Below are 12,609 nucleotides of genomic sequence, written 5' to 3' on the forward strand. Positions count from 1 at the left end.
TTAATGAGAGATAACGTAAAGGGTGAAAAATGGAAAAAGGTATAAATTGAAATATGTGCCATGAAATCAGAGAAAGAATATAAATTCCCTTTTTTTTTTTTTATTTTTTAAGGGGGGACACACAATCTAATGAGTAACTAGAGTGTAAACATTTCTCAATTAATTCAATTCTGTTTTTTTCTGTGGGAATACATATTCAAAACCATGTTGGTATTTAACACGAAAAGCTGTTCCTGTTTAAGGCTAGAAATACCTTTTCAGGATCCCATTAAAATCAAACAAGATTGAATGAAGTTGGGAATTTTTCTGAGGGGGAAAATCCTCTTTTCTTTGCTTGTCTTTCTTTACTACTGAAGTCTTAGCAATGGGAAAAAATTGCACTGTGCTCTTTGGCTGATTCTTTTGGTGCCACTTTGAGGAACCTTCATTCTTTGTAACGTGGTCACTGCTTCCTTTCTTGAAAGAGCTGAGAGGATGAATAGAGTAAGAAATGATGAGAATAATACTGAAGTTTGGAGATGGAACTTTCCTTCAGAGTCTGAAGAGAAGAAAAAAGTATTACCTGCTTTCAACTTTTCACTGGCATAATTCCTTTGGGGATAGTGGTGGTAGCATCATTAGTTTAAGAAATTTGTTAATGCAGGGGTCACTGTGCCTTCTTTATTCTTGCCTGGAGCATCTTTAAAATTCAGAGATTTTACTTTTGTGTGATGAACATATTCTGTGATTTCTTTATAAAAAAACTGGCAGGAGTTAAGACTCTTAGATGTCCAAATGTGCTTGCCTTCTTATACTTACATTTTAGTTTTAGGTTATACTTTCAAGTATTTGTGAGTAGCTTAGATACTCTTTTTTTAAGCACTGACCTTCATGCTTAGTTGTTTTTGAAGAGATCATTTGTTTCTTTGGAGTTCCTTTTTAAGTTTTATAATCAACTCCCTTTAAGTAACTCCCTTTATAATTTAAAACTATTCAAATGGCTGAATATTTTCATTATGTTTACAACATTACTATACTGTGCCTAAATAAACTGTTTAATTAGCTGTACTCTAAAGAATCATTTTTTATCTGACAGATTTTTGTTGAAGTCTCATTTAAACTTCAGGCTCCCTGTGAGAAGGATTTGCTGGTGAAAATGTTCCAAATGCCTTTCCATTACTTCAAACTGAAGGAGCTTTGGTCCTGTTTTGGAAAGGAAAATAGAGAGGAATTCTCTCTCTTCTATCTTCTTTTCCTCTCTCCCTCTTTTGCCTGGCTCTATAATTTTGCCTGAGTCAATTTTTCAAATAAACTCTGCTTGCACCCGACCCTTCTATGGTTGGACTTTGTTTTGCAGATCCAAAACAAAAATAAATTGTAACAGTTACCTTGGACCATAACACATGTCAAGTCTTAGGCCACAACCTTTCTCACTTTGACCCTCCCAATTTTCTCTCCCATCCCAGGTGGGGGGTGAGCAAGGGCTGTGCGATGCTTCACTGCCTACTACAAGAGGTTACAAGAAATAATTTCTTCTAAACACTCCAAGGTTATCAAAGCCCTGGTCTAAATGAGAAGGGTGCATGCCCAGGTGACTGCAAACACAGGAGCTTACAACTGAAGGAAAATACTCTTTTGTTTCTTTTTTCTCTTTCTGCAGAAGATCTGCACCCACATGGCAAATGCTGCTCCTTGTACAATCAAGAGCTTTTATTTCATAAACTTATGTCCATCCTTTATTAAGGAAAATAGAAATCTCTTAGAGGCATTTTTTCTCAAACTAAACACTTTACTTTCTAAAACAAGGATTGAAAAAAAAAAAAAAAGCATTTACTCCAAACATGAAATCTATATAAATGCTAGACTTGTTTTCCCTTTGCAAAAGGGATCATGATGAAGTGTGTTTGTATCACTCTTGCAGAATAAGTACAGCTTTTCTTTGTGTCACTTAATTTTTGTGTTAGTACTGAGCTTTCAAATCAACACTGCTTTAGCTGGAGTACATATTGAAGCTGATATGGGTATGGAAGGAAATGCCTTTAAAATCCTGTTTGGGAAACAGTACAGGACTTTCTGTAGCCTTAGGGCTTGTTTTGATAGCTGTGGGAATTAATAGAGTGAGACACTATTGGGTACTAGAAACTGGTGAGTGTTTCAGTGCATGATGCATTCTGTGTCATATCTTGGTTAAGATTCATGACTGGGGACCTGATTAGCTACAAGAAAAGCAATATGATATAAAAGAAAAAAAAATTGCCTCATTTACTTACTTCTGCCTGTTCATGACTGAAATCCTATTGTGTTTTTAGAAACTGTAGCCATGCAAAGCAGCTATACCTAATATCTGAGTTTCATACTGTGAACTTGGTTCATGTACTTCAGAACTTTGCACAGTTGGAGAACTGTGGGATATCTCACAGGAAAACAAAGAATGTCTGCAACATAAATAAATATAGTAAGACTTGCTCACTAGTCACTAGCTGAGCAGTCATATAAAATGTGGTTGGTTTTTGTTTTTTGTTTATTTCTGGTTGGTTTTTTTTTTTTTAATCTGTGTGGTTTTACTTGACTTGTTTTCTTGAATACTCTCTCCACTATCTCCACTTTCCTCCTTATTATGGAACTACCTCTTGATAGGTAATATGTATTCATTCTTCATTTGGTTCTGGATGGCATAAACTCCATACAAAGACTGGAACTTTAATAAGGGGAAGTGCTGAATAGATTAACTCCTTAAACTGCTGATACACCCTTTCACTTGTCAAAGAAAAAGGAACAATTGGAAACATTTAGCTTCTGCAGAGAAAATAAAATTGATGATGTAGTAACTTGGTAGTTCTTTGTTAATTTTCCTTTTCTTAATCAAGGATTTTTTTCTTTCCTTCCAACTTAATCTCAAAATTGTAGAACTTAACTTTCTCTGTTTTTATTTCAGTACCACCAAAGATGCAGTGAGAGGGAAAAGAATTGCCTTATTCATAATTCTGTTTTTTTTTCTCCAAGTGAAATTAAGTAGGGGTCTTGACCCAGTGTACTTTCAGTCATCCAACTAAGAAATCTACAGCCCTTAGGTAGTCAGTGAAGAAATATTATTAATTAAGTTAGATGTGCCCTGTTATTCTCTATATTACCCAATGATAATGTAGAAAGTCTGTTTTCAGTTAAGACATCCCTGGTAAATTAAAGGATGTGAGCTTCTGCTTCTGTGGTTTGACAGTTCACATTGATGTTGGTGTCTCTGGAAATGCTTAGCCGTCCTTAAGTGGTTTAGAAAAAAAGTCTATGATGATGTAAATTGAGAATTTGTGTTCTGCTGTTTCACAATGGATGCAGACTTCATTATTTTGGTCTTTTGACACAGTTATGACACAGCAAGTCTGTTTTCAGTTAAGACATCTTGGGTAAATTGAAGGAAGTGAGCTTCTGCTTCTGTGGTTTGACAGTTCACATTGGTATTGGTGTCTCTGGAAATGCTTAGCAGTCCTTAAGTGGTTTTGAAAAAAAGTCTATAATGATGTAAGTTGAGAATTTGTGTTCTGCTTTTTCAAGATGAATGCAGACTTCATTATTTTGGTCTTTTGACACAGTTATGACACAGGAAAAACTTCCTGGCTCTGACTCTCAGGAAATACAGCAGGATAAGCAGTAGACTTTGAGGACACCTTGAGACAGAGGCCATCAAGCTGCCTTCAGGAGTAGGAATCATTTCCCCTGGTTTTATCTTGCTATAATGTGAATATCAACAGCTGAGTCACCTTGACTCTTTACTGCTATTCAGGAAAAAAGGACCCTCTGCTCTATTTTAAATGCTGTGTTGAGGAGACATGATATGAAATATGTGGTTTCTCTCTATAGACAGCAAGGGGCTTCCTGTGAGACCTCAGCCCTATCACTTCATTTTTCCATGTCTCAGTTTAATATGGGCATGATATCTTTCTTGCCCCTCTTTTTGTTGTCTTGCATAAGTAGATTGTAGGATTTTCTGCTGAGGGGCTGCTTATCAATGTGTTTTTTCTGTGTTGAAAACAATGTTTCTCTGTAATGTAAGCAATGGAGACGAAGGACTTTCCTTGCTGCTGCAAGGTTAAAATACTTCTAAACTTCATAATGCTCTTCTGTTGACTACACAGCAGAATTACACAGTTCTTTCATGTTTAGGGCTTCTTTTTCAAATGACTTTCTGATATTGTGGGGATGTCGTACAATATGATTTCAAAATGAAAGATGTTGAGGGAAAAACCAGATGAGAGAACTATTTCTATATTTAAAAAGAGCTATGTGTATACCCAGATGCATAAAAATGTCAAAAATCATGTTACAGTACTGAATATGTTATGTATGGTATTATAATTCTGAATTAATGCCTTTAATTAAATGCTCTGAAGTAATGCTTTTAGATAGTACAATGCTTACTTGAAAGTTTGTTCTCCTAGATGAGACCTTTACTCAACATCCGTTGTTCAAAGAAGATTTAAGTAAAGCAGATGTATCTCTCATCTGCTTTGCTTTTATTAGAAGGAATGAAGATACTTTCATATGTTGTTCCACAAAAGCAGCCCTGACTAAAGGATAGAGGTGTCCATGGAATTGTTCAATTCCAAGGACATTTTTGGTTTGGTTTGGTTTTTCTAAGGTGAATTAACTGCTCTTGAGAAAACATTTTGGTCTGTGATTTTGAGGTCTGGGGATGTGCTGGAAATATGATCCATGTTTTATAGTGAAAGTGCACTGTTTTCTACAAAACAGTTTTCAGGAGAAGGGAAAGATACAGTATGAAAAAACCCCAAATATACAGGGTTTTTTAGCCTCATGTGCAGTCTGGTTGGACATGGAGGCTTTGAATGACTTCTTTCCCAAGTTCTTCCTTTCTACATGATACAAACATTGGGCCGTTGGATTTAAGAGTAAAAAAATAAAAGATTAAAAGTGCTTTATATGAAAGGATCATAGATAAGAATTTAAATTGGCACATTTAAAAGAAAAACATTTATCAAAAGTGAATGTTAAGAATGTTCAAGAAACTGACCTGAAGAAATACAGTACAGAAGAGCTGCTTTCCTCTTCTAGCTTGTAACCCTTGGGTCAAAGACCTGTGCTCTTAAATGTATGTATATGCATGGGCCAAGTGAAATCCATGCCTTTGGCATCCATGTGTGCCATTTGTGGTGTAGTGATCCACCTGAACATCAGTGAGAATAAGCATCTCCCACATCAAAGGAAATAACAAGAGGAAATGGATGAATCTACCTAGAAATGTATCTCTGCTTAAGATCAGCCACCTGATTTTGCTGTTTTTCATGTGTATTGCTTAACATCCCAAATCCTCAGCATGCTTCAGTTTTTATTATATGCTGCTGATGTAAAAAAAGAACACCAATAATGTGTGTTGTAGCTGAATATTTCTGTGTTCATTTTCCTTGCACACTCCTCTCCATGGAATACTTGGAATTCCTTTCATTTAAAAACCAAAACAAAACAAAACAACAGATCTCAGAGTCCATTAAATACATGCAGATGTAGAGAGCTACCTTAATTTCTCATTAATGACTAGAAGTATCATTAAGCACACAGGAGAAACAATGGCATCATACTCTACAGCCATGGCTATTTTCTCTGGAAGCCTCTGTCTGGGGCCTGTCCTGTCAATGACTGATTCTTTTTGCTGGCTTTTCTGCTGCAGAGCCTGGGGAAAATGTACACTGTGCAGGGAAGAAGCTGAGCCCAACACTGCCATGTAGAGGCATTCCAGACCTCAGGGTGCACTTTCTCATATCTGCAAACCTGACAGCATCTAGAGCTCTAAATGGGAGCCCTAATCCAGTGTGACTGGCTTTGGCAGTCTGTGTTACCTTCTGTACCTTTTCCTTGAAAATAAAGAGTGCTGAGGCACCTGCTGCAGCTATGTAGGGTCATCCTGTATACACACAGAGATAAGAGCCTAAAGTGAAAGAGAATATTCCCTTACACAAAGGATGTCAGGCTACATTTTGCCTCCTGTCCCTTTAGGAATAAGATTCCTAAACAAGTTTACTCACTGGTTTTAAAAAAAGCCCAAGGCATAATAAAGAATATGACTGCTCAAGAGCTGGTGACCAAAGATCTCTTTTAAATGCTGTAGAGGAAGATCCTAGAGAAGGACTCGGGCCAAATTTATTGCTGACCCACAAGGCTTGGATACTGGAACATTCTCCCTGGGTTGGCTCACAGGCTCCTTTCCTTGGTACTTGGAGGACCTCAAGGTAGCCCATGCCTTAAGGGAGGGCTTACTTAGAAAGCTGGTGGATGTGGTTCCCTGTGGACACCCCTGTCTCTTCTGTATGTGCAGTGACCTTATCAAAATGCCATGTGGTCAGTGACACTGCATTTCTGGAGGAGCTGCAAAGAGGAGTTAGGACCTGAAGCATCTCTTTTTTTCAGGAGGGACTGAGAGAGCTGAGACTAGTTCAGCCTGAAGAAGAGAGAGCTCAGAGGAATCTTAACAGTACCTGATGAGGGAGGGATGAACATCACAGAGTCATGTTAACAAGAAAAAAAAAAAAAAAAAGAAGATAAGTACAAAAACCCACACCTAGAAAATCTCCTTGCAAAATATTGTCATGAACTGCATGGGATTTCCTAAGCCTATACTAGAATGTTTCACAACTGAACCCCATAGGGCTGAACTAAATGAGGATCTAGTGCTTTCTGTTTGTATGAATGTAAAATGATCATTACAGAGAAACAGTAAGCACAGAAAGGGCTTTTGTCACAAGAAAGAATTTGAAAAGAAAGCTTCTTGGGAGGAATTTCAATTTTTAAATTTTTTTGTTGTTGTTCTTCCCCATCCTCTCCTGTCCCCCTGCAGTTGTTCTTGTTCATTTCTGGAGCTCAAGCACTTTTATCAAATACATCCTTTGTACTACATTCATTCATAATTCTTTTACATTTTATGTAATTAAATCTTTATTGATTTGACACAAACCAACAGCTGCATTTCACTGTGGAAGCCAACTGAAAAATACATGCCATCTCCTCAACATGGACAATACACTTGAGATGCAGATGACATGTATTAAACTCATCACTTTTGTACCTCTTCAAGCACAGTATCAATTATATATAGAGACTTGCAGCCAGAGCTTCTACTTTATAGGCTGAATATAAAGTCTTTGCAGTACAATGAACTATAAACAAGTAGCTACACTGAGATCCATTTTAAATAAAGTTTTGCATTAATAGAAATCTTTAATGTATAAATCAGTTTTAATTTGAAATTTATCCTCTTAAAGCGACTGACTTGGATTTGGGAAGCAGTAGTTTTGCACTTTATTTAGCAGATCAGTTCACTGAAATTGATAAATAGAGAAATAGCCACCTCTGAACAGCATTATGTTCTGTTGAAATAGAACTACAGAATGGCCAAGAACCTTCCAAAACTACTGGATGTCAGGTACTGCTCCTCCTGGGTTTTAGAGACAGGGTTGGTCACAGACCCCTTTAAGGAAAGGAACAGTAAATAACAGGATAAATGTATCAGCATGACCTGGAAAGGGAAATGCAGAGACAAGCTGCGTTGTTTCCCAGATGTGACCAAGGATGCAAAGATTCTATGGAATTCTATGAACAAGTATGTTATTCCTCCTAAGTGGGTGAGGAAGTGCTATGTACATGGATAAAATGAAACCCTGTGGAACAGGGATAGAAAGGGCCCATTCCCGAGGCTGGAGTACCAGAGGTATTTATCAAATAAATCAATTATATATCAGATGGCTAGAAGAGTAATGGATGGGTCTTATTGTGGAAATTTTGGATATTAGGATGTCTTAAATGCATATCTGGACACATGGATGGCACACAATTATTGTATCACTTATATCTGCCTAAGCTTTGGCCCTCCACAAAGATATGGGATCTCACTAATTTACTTCATGTTGAATTTTAGATGTTCTGTTTTCATGTTTATACTTGCTAAAATATAACAGAACATATTCCTTCTTTATTTTTTTCTACCAGATTTTAAATACTCCCTTTCCCAATTATGTTCATTCTTTCTAACAGCAAACCCACCAACATTTCAAGGCAATGGGGAGAGAATGCCTGCCTGGTACAACAAAAGGAAAATGAAGGTTAGGGAAATTGCTTTAATTGCAAAAGGAAATACTTCTGGGTTTTAAGTTATTAAACCAAACAATAGTAATCACTGTGGAAACAGTGAAAGAAGTAATTCTCCTTCCTCCATACTCTTTGTGTCCCACTCATGTTCACAGAATGACTCTTCCTATTCAGGCCCTGTACCTGAACACTCCTGCTAATGGAACAATTAGTTTCATAGACATTGCTGATTAAGTTAAATACTTATAAATATTTATAACACTTTGCATAATATCCAAGAGATTTAAAAAAGAGAAAATTAATGGTGAACTCCTTTCTACAAGTGCAGGGTTTTTTTTACATGATCCAGCTAGTAATAGGAAGGTTTAAATGTAGTTGTCATAGAAACAGGGCAACATAACTTTTATCAGCTGCAACTGCTATATTATAATAATGGGGTAATTTTCACAGCCTTTGATTTTTCTTTTTCAGGCTGTGCTTGCACCAGATCTTATGCTGGCAAGATGCAAGATGCATTTTGTCTGGGGCATTTTTCCCCCCAGGCTTTTTAAGCAGTTCACAGACAAATTCAGAATATTGAATTCAGGTCCCTGAAATAGTCCTTAGAGCTGCAGAAACTGCTCCCCACTTGAATGGTGTGTGTGCTACCAAGGTCCCCACATAATCCATGCTCAGCACCTCTCAAGGGTGATGCTCTGCCTCTCTTTCTGACTAGGGAGCCACCCACACCATGGGAAGTGCAAAGCAGAAGGATGTGTTTGAGCTCTCGCTCTTCTTGAGGCCGTAGATCTATACCTACAAAGCTGGATTCATCCCTGTGACCTGCATGTATTTAGCAGAAGGAACAAGTTGAAAAGCTAAGCTCCTTGGAGAGTCAAGAAAGTATTTACAAAGAATAAATGCAGCCCATTTCTCTGCTGAGTCACCCCCAGACCTGCTGGTTCTCATCTGTGATTATACAGAGCTCTTGGGTGAGCTTGACTGGAGCATTTCAGGTAGCTATGGGCTATGGGAAGAGCTCCAGGCTTCCCCTGAGAGCAGTTGCCTATATCAGAGAAACTAAGCTTTTCAGATTTTTATTAATTTGTATATTTAATCTGAAAGCTTCCGGGAAATGTGTAACTTAAAATAGCAGCAGCAAGAGAGACAGGGGAAGAAGTCAGGCTCCATGGATGAGTGTTTTGGGAATCCAACAAGAAGCAAAAATCCTAAATCTTTCTTGCTTGGAATATCTCTGGCTATTGTGTGTGAAACAAAAGAATAGCTGAAGTTCTGCCTCTTCTTACATGTGTGCCCAACCAGTTGGTGACAGTTGGGTTTAAAACCATTGCCCCTTGTCCTGTCACTGCCCTCTTTGGTGAAAAGCCCCTCCTGTACTTTTCCCCAGACCCTTCATGTACTGAAAGGCCACTTTAAGGCCTCCCCAGAGCCTTTTCTTCTCCAGGCTTGAGTTCACACATGATATCACCTTGATGAGAACAGAGGAAAAAGAGAAATGGAAAAGAGAAATGAAAACGGAAAAGCAACTTCAAATTTTAACATATATCAACTGGATGATAGTGGTTTAGAAAAAGTTTGAATTTTTTTTCTGATTTTATTATAGGCAAGGTATTTTGAAGAGTGTGTGTATCTCTGTATGTACACATAAGCATATAAATGCCATCATCAGTCACTAAGAAAATAACATGCTTGTTTTGCTGTGGCACCTTTTAGTATAGGCATGAGCCCTTTTTTTTAATAAAAGGCCAGGTTCATGAGGAATTATGTCAATGTGAATTTGTGCATATGAACCTCCCTAGCTGACTCATATTTGCAGGAAATGGTTCATAGTAATAAGAAGTGCTAAACACAGCAAACAAACCACACTTAAAAATAGGCTGTTGTTTTAGCCTGCTGTAATTTTTGAAAATTAGTGATTTGCTCCTTAATATTCTCAGGCTCTCTGAGAGTTGAATCCTGTTATTCTGTTATCCTTGGGTTCTTATTTACAGATCTCTACAAATTATGATTTCCCAAAGTGTGTTTTATCTCTGACACATGGTCCATCTCACAGGGTTGCACACAAAGTCTTTAACAAGAAGTGCATATATAAACTGTTGAAAAAAAGGAAATGAAAAAACATTCTGAACCAATGAGATAATTGGGAACTACTGTATCACAAATATATAACTATAGACTGCATCTAAGTTTATGGGTGCTCTTGATGTAAAACTGCTCTGCATTAATAAGATCCCTTTGGATTCAATTTCTCAAAGCTTTTGTAACAACCCAGTTCCAAGAAATTTAGATCAAGTGAGAGTGCTGGTCACTAGGGAGGGCAACCAACAAAATGTCATCTTTTTTTTTCCAATTTTTTGTCCAGACTGTGTGTACTCACATATCTCTTTCATTTTTTAGTATCCTTACCCTCTTCTTTGCAGCAGGGTTTGCATTCACTATGCAACAGAGATGAAAATAGTTTTGAAGTTGGGCTTCATACAGGCACTGAGTGAAATAATCAAGAAGTACACAGGTACAGAAGTCAACAAATCCAACACATTCTTCAAATACTAAAGAGGGGCTGACTACAAACCTGGAAGCTCCTGAGGTGGGCTTTGGAGTGCCTCAGCTATATGCTTCATGTAGTAATACTTCCACAGAACATGCTGCACCTCTCCTGAATAAGCCAAGGCATCCAAATGAGCTGCAAGAAGCCACACAGGAACCTGGATCTAGTTGAAAAGAAGCAAAAATTGCTCTCATGGCAGCTCCCAAGTCCAGTTATTCCCTGCTGCATGCAGAGAGGGTTGTAATGAAACCCAGGCAGTGTGGGGATGGAGGCTGCTGCAGCACTTCCATGGGTTGGAGAAACAAGGGGTCTGGTGAGACAGAGCTGGTGGAGACCACAAATAAATCTGAATACACACACGTGGAGCCTGAGTGGCAGCATTCAGGCACCACAGAGCTGGAACTCCTGAGCTGTTCAGTTCATGGCACTGATCAGGACAAGTCTGTGCATTCATTTAATTATAAAAACAGCTCAGCTTCCCAGGAAGGTCATAGTAAGGCCATAATTATCTCATTAAGCAAATTGTTCCACTATCTGATAGGGCTTTGAGTTCAGTGTTTCCATTACCTCTTTTAATATCTAAATGGAAAGAGTAAAATTATCAGCTAGTATTAATCTGGGAAGTGCTACTTACAGTCAATACAACTACAGAGACTTAGAAATAAATGAGTGTCTGGCCTATTAGGGGCATTTTTCTATTGTGTTGTTGCCCTCCCTCCATGTTTTTTTATTGAAAATCTTTTAAGTTTCACTCTATCATGCAGAAAAGATACTGAAGACAGATGTACCCATACTGTGGTTAAATAAAGGTCCCTTTGCTAGGATGGGAGAGAAGGATAATTAGCAGAGGAAAAAACACCTAAGAACTGAGTAAGAATGTAAAGCTCTGGATTTATATGTTGGTTTGTGTTGTATGCTGAGATAAGAGGTTTTGATTTCTACCTGTACTTCAAGCTGAGACACTACTTGATTCAACTATGTGACTCAGAACCATATTTTTTTTTTTTTTTCATCATGAAATAATAAGTAAGAGGTTGATTTAGAGATCAATGAAATACTTTCTCTGATTTTGATGGATGCCAGCACCTCCAGACAATTTATGTTGCAGCTGTCCCAGTCACTTGGGTATTGTGCCAGGAAATGTGGCAAGGTGGATTCTTAAAGGATGAATGATGCCATTAAAATCTTTTTTTGAGAGCCCCACATGCTAAATGATCCTCCCATGGCAAGTTATTCTGGTTTTAGGGTAAGTTAACAAAACTACTGTGATGGAAACAACGGGCAACAACAACAACAAAAAAGTAAAAATCTCATCATACATTAAGATCAAAACCAACAAATAACCAGGCCAGTCATTAAAACAATGTCATTAACTTGTGTTTGCTCAGGAATTTTAAAGAAGCAAGCACCCTTCTGACACCCAACAGAAATACCAACAGAAACACAAAGGCTTAAGTCCTCACTGCCTCCCTGACAACGTGGTCACAGCTGCACTCTTTTCCTACTTTGAATATTTAAAAACAAGACCAAAAAAACCCCAAGCCCCACCAACAAACCCTAAAGCCAAAAGCAAAAACCAAGGGAGGCTATAAATGATGCAAATTCTTCTGGAGAGGACATTCAAAGGGATAAAAAAAAGGGTTAAGGGAAATGTCTCAGTGGTTCTGTTGGCTGGGAGAACTGCTTAGTGAGCCAGGGAATCTCAGAGCACGTGTACCCACAGCACAAAAGCAAGAAGAAAATAATCAATTGGGTGCTTTATCAGCACAGGATTCAATTAAATTTCAATTAAAAAGCAAAATAATGCAGCAGTCGTTGTCTAGGCTGTGGCCAGATTCTTACATGAAATGTCAAGATACCCTTGTCAATTTGCAAACAATTTAGATAAGGATGAAATTCTCCAGCCTGCACACTGCTGAGGAAGCCACTGTAGGCATTCCTAACACACTCCCTGTCCTGGCCTTGGAAACACTTCCAGTTCTCTATTTACC

The 12,609-nt window shown here is 37.9% G+C and overlaps 1 long non-coding RNA gene across 1 annotated transcript; it reads left to right on the forward strand.

Moving 5' to 3' along the window:
• Positions 1-7,493: 7,493 nt before the first annotated feature.
• LOC139800216 (uncharacterized) lies at positions 7,494-11,559 on the forward strand. Its single transcript, XR_011727650.1, has 2 exons — positions 7,494-8,084; positions 8,542-11,559. It is a non-coding gene; the product is annotated as an uncharacterized lncRNA (long non-coding RNA).
• Positions 11,560-12,609: the final 1,050 nt, after the last annotated feature.

Source organism: Heliangelus exortis, chromosome 10 (genome assembly GCF_036169615.1).
Source record: "Heliangelus exortis chromosome 10, bHelExo1.hap1, whole genome shotgun sequence".
Taxonomy (NCBI): Eukaryota; Metazoa; Chordata; class Aves; order Apodiformes; family Trochilidae; genus Heliangelus; species Heliangelus exortis.